This window comes from Panthera onca, chromosome B1 (genome assembly GCF_046562875.1).
Source record: "Panthera onca isolate mPanOnc1 chromosome B1, mPanOnc1 haplotype 2, whole genome shotgun sequence".
Lineage (NCBI taxonomy): Eukaryota > Metazoa > Chordata > Mammalia > Carnivora > Felidae > Panthera > Panthera onca.
In genome coordinates, this window is record NC_138342.1 from 56,525,264 (window position 1) to 56,538,568 (window position 13,305).

General features: G+C 34.9%; 1 long non-coding RNA gene and 1 pseudogene across 12 annotated transcripts in view; both read right to left on the bottom strand.

Annotated features, from left to right (window-relative positions):
• Positions 1–13,305, bottom strand: part of LOC144616175 (uncharacterized) — a 164,328-nt gene that overhangs the window by 21,748 nt on the left and 129,275 nt on the right. For all 12 annotated transcript variants that reach the window (XR_013555261.2, XR_013555259.2, XR_013555264.2 and 9 more), the window contains 3 exons: positions 12,755–12,875; positions 8,128–8,213; positions 7,789–7,852 (listed from right to left, as the gene is read on the bottom strand). This is a non-coding gene — a long non-coding RNA (uncharacterized LOC144616175). The remainder of the gene's footprint in view (positions 1–7,788; positions 7,853–8,127; positions 8,214–12,754; positions 12,876–13,305) is intronic.
• LOC132693079 (SNRPN upstream reading frame protein pseudogene) lies at positions 2,365–6,174 on the bottom strand (annotated as a pseudogene).

Genomic DNA, 13,305 nt, shown 5'->3' on the forward strand with positions numbered 1-13,305 from the left:
AACATGCTGTTCATAGGGAAGAAAGTGCTCAGAAAATGAACAGTTTTTACAGGGCTATATACTTTCTTACATCTTGTAGAAGTTCAAAAGATTATAGATTAACATATAGGTAAGAATAATAAGTATTTAACTTCAAGAAATGCAAGGAGCAGGAACATGGATCAATATCTTAAAGACTAGATGGTTTTCCTTTAGGCTGCTTATTTACAAAACAGGTGTGCAATGTATGCTTGGTGGGACATAAATCAGGCTTTTGGTTTAAACAAAGTTTATATACAGCTATGCTGCTTTAGAAAGAAATCTAAAATGTTTTCCCTTTTTTCTCAGGCCTTTACGAGGGCTTTTTCCACTCATCACTGGGTTTGATTCATTAATATTATATGAATGATTTTAACATCTGTGTTCATGAATGCTATTAGTCGGCGATTTTCTTTTCTTATAATATCCTTGGCAGTTTTTATATTGGGGTTTTTCTGGTTTTATAACATGAGTTGAGAAATGCTCTGATCTTCCTAAGTGAGTCTGTGTGCTACTAATATTATTTCTTCTTTAAATGTTTGATAGCACTCACCAGTAAAGTCACTTGGGCCCAGAGCTTTCTTGGGGGGAATATTTTAATTATACTTTATTAAATATAGGTTGTCTCAATTTTTGTTTCTTCTTACATTGGTTTTAGACGTTATGTCAATGAATGGGTATAGTTGTGTTCCAATTAAACCTTATTTACAAAAATAAGCATGGTCTACATTTGACTCTCAGGCTAGAATTTGCCAACCTCTAGCTTAGATCACTGATACTAAACATTTCTTTTATTCTTATATAAACATTTTATTTTATTTTACTTTAATATGAAATTTATTGTCAAATTGGTTTCCATTCAACGCCCAGTGCTCATCCCAACAGGTGCCCTCCTCAATACCCATCACCCACCCTCCCCTCCCTCCCACCCCCCATCAACCCTCAGTTTGTTCTCAGTTTTTAAGAGTCTCTTATGCTTTGGCTGTCTCCCTCTCTAACCTCTTTTTTTTTCTTCCCCTCCCTCATAGACTTCTGTTAAGTTTCTCAGGATCCACATAAGAGTGAAAACATATGGTGTCTGTCTTTCTCTGTATGACTTATTTCACTTAACCTAACACTCTCCAGTTCCATCCACATTGCTACAAATGGCCATATTTCATTCTTTCTCATTGCTACGTAGTATTCCATTGTTTATATGAATATCCATTCATCAGTTGATGGACATTTAGGCTCTTTCCGTAATTTGGCTATTGTTGAGAGTGCTGCTATAAACATTGGGGTACAAGTGCCCCTATGCATCAGCACTCCTGTATCCCTTGGGTAAATTCCTAGCAGTGCTATTGCTGGGTCATAGGGTAGGTCTATTTTTAATCTTTTGAGGAACCTCCACACTATTCTTATATAAACATTTTAAAGATATAAAATTCTAATCATTGCTTTCTTTTTTAACTCATGCATTATTGAGAAATGAATTGATATATATCTAAATGGTTGAGTATTTCAACATATGTTATTATTATTAACTTTAAATTAAGCACATTGAAATCAGAAAATATATTCTTTTTCATGGATAATACTTTTTATTATATTGTCAGCTGATTCAAATCCATTGTTGAAAACAAAAAAGGGAGAAAAAGACAAAACAAAAAAGGAATAATTAGTAAATAAGCATGGGAAAGTATTTCACATCTTATTTGATAATGAATATGATGTGTATTTATAACTCAGTAGGCACAAATGATACATAATTAAAACAACCAGTGTAGGTAAAAGTGTATTGTAATGAGCATTCCATTTTCTCAAAGCAACAGGGAATTTATAAAATTAAGTTTATATTCCTTGATTTAATTTATTGCATACATGCATATATAAGAAAAATATCCTATCTGTTATACACAGCAATTTACTGAAGCTTTACCAAACTACCAGAAAAAAAAACAAAACAACAAAAAAAGAAGTCTTCTAACAAAAGGGAACTACAAAACATTCATTAACACGGTATTTAGCAGCCATGTATAATGAAGTATGTTCATATAATATTAATTTGAAACTCAACATAAATTAACTGTGAATAAAACTACCCCCAAATCACGCATAATAATGATGGCAAAGTAACACAGACAAAGTGTCAAGGTAAGAACATCAAAGTACTGTGCTTTTACTTTTTCAAAATTTTCTGCAATGTGTTTATCATGTGAAATTTTTAAGGAAAACTATTTCTCTTCCAAATAATTAAGTGACCTCCAAACACCCCATTCTTTATTTCTTCATTCCTGACCATGATTGCATCAGTTCCAACCCAGTTTTTCTCTTGGAAATCAGCTACCTGGATGTCCCAATACTGCTTTAACCATCTCTTAGTGTCTCAGCTAAGAATGCCTGCTCAGTTCTGGCTGGAAACCACCAGAGGTCCTTGCTGCTTCTGAGACTCAGTTGGGTACAGCTGACAGTCTTGGTTGCTCAGTGGGGCTGCCTTAAGTTTGACTTAGACACCCACCTCTGGAAGATCCTTAGTCATCTTAGGTGTAAGCGGTCCCTGGCCCACTGCTTCTCAGAACAGAACGTCAGACATATCTGACAGCTGTCCCATTCTGCCAGAATATTTTATATCATTTTACTCCTCTGAAATTTATTGTTACTAGTCTGTGCCTCAGACTATAGTCTGTCTTGGTGAATATTTTCTGTGCACTTAAAAATAATGCTTATATTGCAGTTGCTGGGTCCCATCTTCTACATTCATTAGATCAATTTGGTTATTTCATTCAAATTTCCTATATTTTGAATATAGGAAAAGAGTTAAAACAGATGTGAAACTCTTCAAGTGCAAGTGCTGATTTGTTTATTCTTCCTTACTTCTGTCAATTTTTATTTCATATATTTTGAAGCTCTGATTTTAGGTGCATACACATCTGGGACTCATATTTTCTTAAGGAGATATCTTTTAATTATGACATGACCCTAATTATCTCCAATAATACACCATGTTTTGACTCTCACTTTGCCTAATATTAATGAAGACATACGAGCTTATGCTCAGTATTTACATGATATATCTTTTACCATTCCTTTACTTTCAACTTTGTCTTTATATTTAAAGAATGTGTCTTATACATGTCATATAGTTAGTTGGTTCTTACTTTATTTATCCAGCCTCAAAATTTGTCTTTTAATTGGAATATTTAGTCCATTCAAATTTCGTGTATTTGTTGATATGATTGGGTTTAAGTCTACTCACTTGTTTTCTGTTCTCTCCTGTGTGCTTTGTTTCCCCTCCCTGTTTTGGATTAAACCTGTATTACTATTTTTCCTTTCTATCTCCGTTACTGGCTTTTTAGCTAATAAATTTATATCACTTAGTGTTTTCTCTGAGGATTATTTTACACATCCTTAATTTGTCATGGGCCATGTAGAATTAATACCCTACCTCTTTTCCTGTAACAAAATTATATTACAATTGTATAATACCATATTATATACTATTGTCCTTTGTGTTAATACTTTCACATATTTTACTTCCACATTTGTCTATTAATTCTTTTTTTAATGTTCTTTTAATTTTTTTTGAGAGAGAGAGAGGACGATCAGGGTAAGGGCAGAGAGAGAGAGATGGAAGATCCATAATGGGCTCTGCGCTGAGAGCACAGAGCCCGATGCAGAGCTCGAACTCAAGAACAGTGAGATGATGACCTGAGCCAAAGTCAGATGCTTAACCAACTGAGCCACCCAGGTGCCCCAATATTAATTCTTAAAGGATTTTAAGAAGGAAAAGCAAACACCTACATTTACTTACACAGTTAGCAGTTTCAGTGCTCTTCCTTACTTCTTTCCTATAGGTGTGAATTTTCATCTGGTATAATTTCACTTAAACCTCAAAATTCCTTTATTATGTCTACATTGTTATAGATTATCTTTTCTGGATGTAGAATTCTAAGCTGATATTTTTTTCCTTTTCACACTCTAAAGACATTGTTACATTATCTTTTAGTTCCCATTGCTTCGGGTGAAAAATCAGCTATCATTAATGTTGACATTTCCCTATATGCAATGTATCTTTCCTTAAGCTGCTTAACAGACTCTCTCTGTATCTTTGGTATTAGTGGTTGACTGTAACAGACTTAAATGTAGTTATCTTTGTATTAATCTAACTTGCTGTGCACTGAGTTTCCTAGATTGGTGTGTTGGCTTTTTATCAAATTTGGAAAAATCTTCTCAATATTTCTTTAACCATTTTTCTGTTCCATTTTCTCTCTTCTCTCATTCTAGAACTTCAATAACATACATATTAGATTGCTTAATACTATTCCCCAGAGCATTGAGCCTTTGCTAATTTTAGTTTTCTCAGTTGTTCAGTTTGGAAAATTTCTATTGACTTTCAAATTCATTAGTCCTTTCTTCGATTATAGCCAATCTGCTTCTGCTCTTAATATCATGCAATGAATTTTAATTCAAGTTTTTAAATTTTGAAGTTCTTGGATTACTATTTGATTTTTTAACAACTTTCTTATCTGTCCAAAAATTATCAAACTTTTCAGTCAATATTTTAATCATATTCCTATAAATTCTCTAACATGTTTAATCCTAGTTATTTTTACGCCTAGTGCAGAAACCAGTGCAGGGCCTGAACTCTACCTTAGGATTAAGACCTGAGCTGATATCAAGAGTCAGATGCTCAACTGACTAAGCCACCCAGGTGCCCCTAATCCTAGCTATTTTTAAATCCTAATCAGTTTATTTCAATTCCTCGACTGTCTGTGGGTCTGTTTTTATTGATTGATTTTACTTCTGAGTGTGGGTAACATTTTCTTGTAGAGTGGGTAATTTATGTGTCATTTCGACATGCCACAGAGCACTCAAATTAAACATTATTTCTGCATGTGTCTGTGAAGGTGTTTTGGGGTGAGATTAGCATTTAAATTGGTGGACTCAGTGCAGTAGATTGCTTTGCCCAATGTAGGTAGGTGACATCCAAGTCACTAAGGGCCTGAATAAAACAAAAGACGGAAGGAGGAATTTGCCCCTTTTTTCTGACTTATCCCTTGAGCTGGGGCATCTAATTTCATTTTCTCTGATTCTTAAATTGGACTTCTATGATAGATTCTCCTGGTTCTCAGACCTCTGGACTGAAGCTGAATTACACCACCAGCAATCCTGGGTCTCCAGCTTGCAGATGGCAGACTGTGGGACTTCTCAGCCTCCATATCACATGAACCAATACCTCATAATAAACCTCAATAAAGATATACAGACATAGATATACAGTTGGCCCTTGAACATCATGAGGGTTGAGGTGCCAACCTCCCACATAGTCAGAAACCTATATATAACTTTGGTTTCCCCAAAACTTAACTATTTAGTAGCCCACTGTTGACCAGAAGCTTTACTGATAACATAAGGCATATGTTGTATGTTATATGTATGTATTATAGTTGTATTCTTACAATAAAGTAAATGACAGAAAAGAAAATGTTATTAAGAATACTGTAAGGAAGAGAAAATACATTTATAGCACTTTACTATAAAAAAATCCACATTTAAATGGACCTATGCAGATCAAATCCCTGTTGATTATCAACTGTAGTAACAGAAAATGGATATTATGGTTCTATTTCTCTGGAAAATCTTGACTGATACACTTTGGATTTTTTTGCATATTTAGTAATATTTTTTTTGCATGCTGTCTTTGTAAATGATTTATATCATAGGGACTCTGCATTCTGTTACCTTCCTCTGAAGAATGTTGTAATTTGTGCTCAAATAGTTAATATAGTGGAGGATCACACTGGTCTTATGAAGCCTTTTTTTTAAACTTATTCATATATTCATTTCACTTTTATCCTCAGTGCCAGAGCAAAACTGAGCCCTGTTAACATGGCCAGAAGGGTTCCAGTACCACAAGGGTTCACCTTCTGGTACTTGAATAGAAAATTTATATTTATCAAGCTCCTCAGAGTTGATGGAACTCTAATTCCTAACTCAGTCTCCACAGCAATAGGAAGCTGCTGAAATCTCTACTCCCCTCTTCAACTTTCCAGATATTGTTTTTCCCTGGGATCCTTGAAATCTTGCTTTGCACAGGCATATTTTAGTGGTTACCCAAGAATTTGGGAACACTTTATACACAGATTTTGAGGCTTCCACCTCAGACATTCCCTCCATTATGGGACTTCCCCACTCTGGCATCCCCAAACTCCTTCCTCTGATATCTCAAAGACTGTGATTTCCTTACTGAGGATGCCACCACCCCCACATCCTGCAGATGAAGAGTGTTTAAAAGGGAAAAATTCTATAAATGCAGATTTAATCTTTCTTGCAAGAGCCTAATTTCCTTAAGTTTCTGCCTGCTTTTGGTCATTCACCAATGCTTTCCAAACATTGTTTTTTATATTATGTCCAGAGTTTATATAATTGTTACTGGCAGGAGGTTTATTTCAATATAAACTTTTCTGTCACTAACAGAAGGTGGAAAGCTATATTCTGAAGATTTTCTCTCATAAATACCTTTGGAATATCTTTATCTTTACTGTCTCTACCCTCCTGAAGGCAATACTCATCTCTTATGAGGATTAATATATTACCACCTCCATATTTGTTCCCCCTCAAAGAAAGTGATCATCCAAAAATGGAACCTTGATCATGTTACCGCCGTGCTTAAAACCATGCAACACCTTCCCATTGGTCTCTGCTTAAACACCAAATTCTTTTAATTGGCTTCAATGGTTCATATTACTTGGTCCACTAATACATCAGTTATAAACCCCTTGATCATTACATTCCAACCAAAGTAAACTCCTTTACATTTCATAAAATATGCCATGAACCCCTGATACCTGAAATTTCACACTGTTCCCTCTGCCTGGAACATTACTCCTTCTCTTCATTTGACTAATATTATATCACTTCTTAGGTCTTTACATTTTCTGGTATATTTTCTCATGGATCCCTTATATTACACTAGGGTGTCTGTTTTGTATTTCTACAGTACCCATAAGTAGTCATTTCACTTATAAATTCAGTTGTTACTTGTATTTTGTCTAACAGGCTATAAGCTCTAGTAAGGCATGAACAGTGTCTTCGCTACTGAGTACTATAGAGTGACTTCCACAGTACCTGACTTCTAGTTACAGCACAATAAATGATTACTAAACTCATAAATTAATGACTATAACCAAGTTTTAACACAACCTGAATCTCCATTGATAATTTCATAACTTAAATGGCAAGGGCTAACAGCTGAGCAGCATTGTTTACCAATTATCTCAAATAAGAAGACACAAAAATGTCACCAATACACTTTGAATATCAATTTCCATTAACAATTCTGTTTGACATATCTTAAAAACAGCTTTTAATATTTGCCTTCTAAGATGTCCAATTATTATAAAAATATTTTTGTGACTAATCCAAAACTTCTCTTGCCCAAATCAAAAAAAAAAAGTATTATCTTTTTGAATATATAGTAACTATTTTAATTTTACTATATTATTTTTAATGTTAATATTTAATTTAATATATTATTATATATAAAATTAGAAGACTATCTTTATTATAGATTGTAGCCTTATGTCCAAAAGGGGTTGCAATGTAACCTCTTCTGATATAAAAAGTTTTTAAAATAACAGATTATACAACTATTTAAAATCTCTATAGCCCCCTTGTAATTCACTATGTGGATTTTTCCCTAATTCTTTTCATGTTACGTGTATTACGGTTAGGAAAAAATCTTGCATTCATTCCAGTTACACAGTTTACTAGATTTGTGATCTCAGGTACCTTTCTTTTTGTTTTCTTTTTCTTTTTCTGAAATCCAAAGCTATCCAAGCTGCATTTTCCTTATCTGTAAAAATAGACATAAATTACATAGCTTATCCCATAGGGCTATTGTGAATATATTTCATGTAAAGCATTCATCAGCTTCTAGCACATAAGCATTTTTTACCTTAAATAATGTAAACTAATAGAACATTTTGTAAGTATACTAGATCCTGTAGGACTTAGTATAACTCTAATCTCTATTAAATACAAAAAGCTTCTTATAATTTAATAATTCAGACATAAAAATCAAGGGGGGAAACTTGAAATTCTAGAGTACTATGGAGATCAGATACATACCTGAAGGAGACTAGCAGTTCAAGTTCAAAATTTGATTTCAATCCACTGCCATATAGAAAACATCAGCTTTATTTAAATTGTTAAAGCTAGGAGGCAAACAGGAAAAATGTTATTTTTCCTTTAATGCTGAATAAATGGGTGGTTATAAAAGGCAAAGAGACTTATCCAAGTTGGGTAAGTGGAGAGGCATGATTCAGATCCTGGATTCATGAGACTACAGGCCACTTTCTTAATCTGTGCATGAAGAACATGCATCAGGGGAAAACGTCTATTTAGAAGGAACCATAGGCATTATCTACAGAGCTCTGTGTAACACACACAGGGTAGCAGCACCATAAGTCATGATCTGTATCAAAATATTTAGGTTCTATTCAAACATTTTAGAAAATATAGTACATAGAAGGAGGTCATTAATCTTTATATTTTGTATTTAACCAATATTAGTTTGATTTTGAGAAAATAAGTTACATATCTTCTAGAAAGAAAGGGAAGTTTCTGGAATGGGCTACAAACACTTTTTGAAATATATATGTATGTTAATTTCCATACTTTGAGCCATGTGCAAAATATCAAACTATCAATAGAATTTGGTATAAAACTCAAAATATTATGATAAAACCATGCCTTGTGAGTATGGGGACAGTTAATAAATGGAGCTTCTCAGTTATTGGCCTTTTGGTTTTGAGCTATTGTATGACTGATAAAGAACACCAAGAAATATACAAAGCAACTTCTGATGAGCCCAGTTTGTTCACTCAATAACTATTTTTTAAGCACATAATTAGTCCCATGGTAAGCCAAGCCCATTCTAGGGAATAGTATGGTGGTCATGGGGCTGTCTGCCCATGACTCTGGCACTTGCTGGTGCTGACTCCAGGCATGAGAAATCTATGACCACCTAACAAATGGAAGTTAGGTGTGCCAGGGAGATTGTGGAATTGACAACCACTCAGATTCTACAACCTGGACATATAGGATTTGAATTCTTTTGCAGGAATCCACAGTCATTAAGTGTGGGGAATAAATTTAGGAATTCTCTGAGCTTGCACCAATGGGTAAACAAGGCATAAAGAATTAGAAAGCCATAGGATTAACACACCCAAGTTTGGGTAAACAAGATTAGGTACATAAGATTAGGTAAACAGGGCAAAAGCACCCAGTATAAGACAAAGGTATAGGAATAGGATACCTCAGGTTGAAAAACATCCAAGATTAGGTAAACAAGATTAGGTATTCAGGGCGGAAGCCCCCTCCAATTTAATACAATAGCAAAAAGCTGCTTTCACTGGAAGGAAGGACAAAAACAGGTAAACAGGGCCAAGTTGCCCAAGCGGGTCTATTTAGCAAAAGAAAGGTGCCTTGTTGACCCTGAGGTAGCATGCTCTGTCTTTCTTGTTCCCTAGGCCAGCTCAGGTAAACAGAGGTGGAGCCTCATGTATGCTGTAAACAACCTTCTACCCAGCACCAGAATTTTGTTTGGTATTGACCCAAACCCCTAACACCACATATCTTCAAAACCCCTTTTCCCCCATGCCCAGGAGTTAATGTTCATGGTTTCATTGTCTCTTTGTGCACTCTCATCATGTTGTAAGCCTTCTGATCCTAATAAAAACAGAGCAAGGACCCTTACTCGGGTCTCTTGTCTCCTCCTAGACATTAGCCTCTGTCACACTTCAATCCAGCATCCGCTCTCTTGCTAGGCAAGAGAGAACTCCAGACCCAGAGTCTACAACAACTAAGGTCACTTCTAGTTTAATGTATAACATTTACAGGGGCTTTGAAGATAATTCAGAGATTTATCTTTATCCATTCTCTCAAAGAGAAGAGGTCACAAACTTTTTTAAATAAAAAAATTCCTCCTGAGTACTGAACAGGTTAGATCATTTCTCATCATTTTCAATGACCAAAATAGTAGAAATGCCTAAGGAATGTGTATGTATTGAATTTCTACAAATTTTGCCAGCCACAAGATGTGGAACAAGGTATTTCTGCTGTTTTATTGAGTTAATCCACCGATAAGCCTTCCCAGAATATGGCTTAAAATGTGCATATCCCTACCACTAATTCTCATCCTTTAATGAAAATAAACCTTTGGGCTTTTTTTTTTTTATTGCATTAACTGCTAAAACTGTTCCTTTAGGTACTCATCCCCATTTACCATCCAGTCTGAGAATATTATAATTGAAAAGGCATAGAGAGGTCATTGAACCATTCTAAAATCCCCTTCTATAGACACTTCTCTAAAGAAGACATCCGGATGGCCAACAGGCACATGAAAAGATGTTCAACATCGCTCCTTATCAGGGAAATACAAATCAAAACCATACTCAGATATCACCTCACACCAGTCAGAGTGGCCAAAATGAAGAAATCAGGAGACTATAGATGCTGGAGAGGATGGGGAGAAACGGGAACCCTCTTGCACTGTTGGTGGGAATGCAAATTGGTGCAGCCGCTCTGGAAAGCAGTGTGGAGGTTCCTCAGAAAATTAAAAATAGACCTACCCTATGACCCAGCAATAGCACTGCTAGGAATTTATCCAAGGGATACAGGAGTACTGATGCATAGGGGCACTTGTACCCCAATGTTTATAGCGGCACTCTCAACAATAGCCAAATTATGGAAAGAGCCTAAATGTCCATCAACTGATGAATGGATAAAGAAATTGTGGTTTATATACACAATGGAATACTACGTGGCAATGAGAAAAAATGAAATATGGCCTTTTGTAGCAATGTGGATGGAACTGGAGAGTGTGATGCTAAGTGAAATAAGCCATACAGAGAAAGACAGATACCATATGGTTTCACTCTTATGTGGATCCTGAGAAACTTAACAGAAACCCATGGGGGAGGGGAAGGAAAAAAAAAAAAAAGAGGTTAGAGTGGGAGAGAGCCAAAGCATAAGAGACTGTTAAAAACTGAGAACAAACCGAGGGTTGATGGGGGGTGGGAGGGAGGGGAGGGTGGGTGATGGGTATTGAGGAGGGCACCTTTTGGGATGAGCACTGGGTGTTGTATGGAAACCAATTTGACAGTAAATTTCATATATTAAAAAAAAATAAAATAAAATAAAATCCCCTTCTACTACACCACAGCTTATAGTCACTCAACATCTCCTTGAATACCTGCAGAGATAGGTCTTTAACTTTTAAAAAAGTTTTTCCTTATAGATTATTTTTAATATCTTTTTTGAAGTATAATTGACATAGTAGTTTCAGGTGTAAATCCAATGATTCAGTATTTGTATACACTGTAAAATAATTACAACAATAAGTCTACTAATCACCATATTAAGTTATGAAATATACCATACAGTATTAGTGATTATAGTGCTGTATATTACATTTCCATTTCTTATTTATTTTATGACTAGAAGTTTGTACCTCTTGACCCCCTTCTCCCATTTTGCCCACCCTCCAATCCTCCTTCTCTCTGGCAACCACCAATCTGTTCTGTTTCTGTGAGTTTGGTTTTCTTTTGTTTTGTTTGTTCGCTTGATTTGCTTTTTAGATTCCACATATACGTGAAATCACATGGTGTTTGTCTTTCTCTGCCTGACTTGTGTTAGCATAACACCGTCAAGGTCCATCCATGCTGTTGTAAATGACAAGATTTTATACAAGGTTTCTTTTCTTTTTATAGCCAAGTAGAATTTCATTGTGTGAGTTTTTGCACGTGTATCTCACATCTTAATCTATTCATCCATCAATGGACATTTTGGATGTTTTCATATTAATATCTTATATATTAATTTTCTTCTTCCATCTAAGTACCCAAAAAATAAACTTATGCTCTCTTTCCTATGATAGCCTGTCCAGCTTCTGAAGGTCACTCACAACCTTTTCATGGGCAGAACATCCTGGTTGCACCTGCTCTTTGAAGGACAACCACATGCTGAAGACTTTGCAGAGTGGATTTATATATATATATATATATATATATATATATATATATAATGTATATATTTTATATATATAATATATAAAATTTTTATATAAATTATAAAATAAAATTTATATAAATTTGTATATATTATATAAATATATAATTTTTGTTCTTTTAGGCAAAGGTGTTTTCTGTTTATTATATTCTAATCATTTGAATTAAGATTTAACACATGAAAGTAATAGAGGCCAGGATTACAGCTTGTTAGAGCTTGCTGGGTTGGTGTGGAGGATGAAGTTAGATCACCAACCAGAAAGAGTAATTATTCCCTCCTGATAATACTTGGTTTCAAAATTCCACCACTTATATTCAGATTTAACTACATATTAAGCTCATATCTGGTTCCAATTACTATATAATATGTTTTCCTATATCTTTAGATTAGCTGGAGAACATAATTACCTAAGGATCCCTGAGGATATGTAGCAGGAAGAGGCCTGACTTACTCAAAGCTTCAGCTCTGATGCTCATGAAACCATCGTTTATGAAGTCAGATACCATGATGAGTGCTTTTCTACATTTCATTTCACTTATTTGCCAGTTCCAGGATAATTATTTTTATATTCACACTAAAGATAAAAAAATTCAGACTCAAAAGTGTGGCTTTCCCATCCACAGCTAATAAGGAATAAGATCTAAAAATCTAAACACATATCTGTCAAATCTAGAGCTTTCACTACCTTATTTAGTGTGGGAGTTTCCATGGCTGACATCTTCCTTATCCCTGCTGCCTCCTGATAGCTAGAATTTCAATAACAGGACATCCGCAGCCTTATACAGCTGGCTAGTAATCAGGACTACCTGTTGGCCAACACAAATAAAAACCAAAGATTGAGTAAGCAAAACCACTCATAAGAAAAGTGCTCATAAGCAAGACAAATACTTCATGATCTTGCTTATATGTAAAGAAACCAAATTCCCAGAAACATAGAGTATATTGGTGGTTGCCAGGGGCTGGGGAGTGGAGGGTTTATAAGATGAGTAACTTCCGGGGACCTAACATACAGCACTGTGACTATAGTTACTAATACTGTATTAGTATGGTATACTTGAAATTTGCTAAGAGTAGACCTTCAATGTTCTCACTACACACACATATACATACACATGTTCCCAAAGGTAACTATGTGAGGTAATGGATGTGTTAACTAACCTTATCATAGTAATCATTTCTCAATATATACATATATCAAATCATTATATTGTATACCTTAAGCTTACTCAATGTTAT